The sequence below is a fragment of the Salvia hispanica genome, chromosome 4 (assembly GCF_023119035.1).
Source record: "Salvia hispanica cultivar TCC Black 2014 chromosome 4, UniMelb_Shisp_WGS_1.0, whole genome shotgun sequence".
In the NCBI taxonomy this organism is placed as follows: domain Eukaryota; kingdom Viridiplantae; phylum Streptophyta; class Magnoliopsida; order Lamiales; family Lamiaceae; genus Salvia; species Salvia hispanica.
Window position 1 is genome coordinate 30,007,312 of NC_062968.1, and position 1,162 is coordinate 30,008,473.

Genomic DNA, 1,162 nt, shown 5'->3' on the forward strand with positions numbered 1-1,162 from the left:
TTATTTCTCTATCTCTGTTTTTTAATTTCGTATTAAAATTGATGTGGTCGTTCCGTTGAGTAAACTCATGCACATAGACTAGTTATAATAAACACACGAACACGAAAATAAATGCCATAGTAGACTATAATCTCTCATTTATTTATTATAAGAAGAAGAAAACATAATACCCAGGAGAAATGAATACTCCACATTATTTTTCTTCAACTCTTGCTTCAAGTTGATGGATAATAATAAAGAAATTCCCATCCTGCAAAATAAGAAAAAAATAATTTTTAGTATATAATCAGTTATTTCAAAAAATAAAATAAAATTCAACATAATCCCACCTTTTATTTTGCCAATAATATGATATCTTAATTAAAGGTTATACTTATAGCGCAAAGCAGACTCATCCTTATAATCAGGCAGGGGCCACTTTCCCGACTCAATCAACTCAATATCATCGACAAGCCTTTGGAAGTGGAGCTTCACATCCTCCTCCGTCTTCGTGCCACCGACGGCCGCCACCAGTTTGCTCCACCGGTCCGGCGCCTTCTGGTCGAACACCGCCAATGCATCTTCAAACCGCTCGTTCTCCTCAAATGTCCAACTATCGCTAGACGCCATTTTCCACTGACAATATCGAATAATTTGTTTGATATCTGTGTGATGAGCTTTGAAATGATAGTGACTCCTATTTATACAGTTTTGGGAGAATTTTGGCAACAAATTGGTTAGAAAATATTGTGTGGAGATAAGATTAAAATAGCTGGGTGTATCAAAGGAAAGTTAATCCCAAGATATCCCAAAACGTGAAAAATGAATCCAGATGCATCTACTTTGAAAAAATGTAATGCAAAGATTATCAAAGCATGCCATTATATCGTCCAATCAGCGTTCGTTGCGTGTTTCGTTTAAAATAACTTTTTATAATTCAAATATACAAGATTAAAAAAAAAAATGGAACTGGCTTGATTAGTAAACACATGCATGCGACTTTATTAATTTTTTTATTCCATTTTTGTAATTTATAGTAGTAGTTTATTTCAATTATGTAACATTTGTTGTTTTAACAAAGTTTTAATATTTTTTGTTTGTTCATAGATAATAAATTATAATATAAATAAGAAAGAATAAAAAAATGTGAAATCAGAAAAGTGTTTCTTAATTCTTAGTGCTC

General features: G+C 31.9%; 1 long non-coding RNA gene across 1 annotated transcript; it reads right to left on the reverse strand.

Moving 5' to 3' along the window:
* Positions 1–120: 120 nt before the first annotated feature.
* Positions 121–624, reverse strand: LOC125185533. The gene is made up of 2 exons (XR_007170163.1): positions 330–624; positions 121–250 (listed from the first exon to the last, which is right to left on the reverse strand). It is a non-coding gene; the product is annotated as an uncharacterized LOC125185533 (long non-coding RNA).
* Positions 625–1,162: the final 538 nt, after the last annotated feature.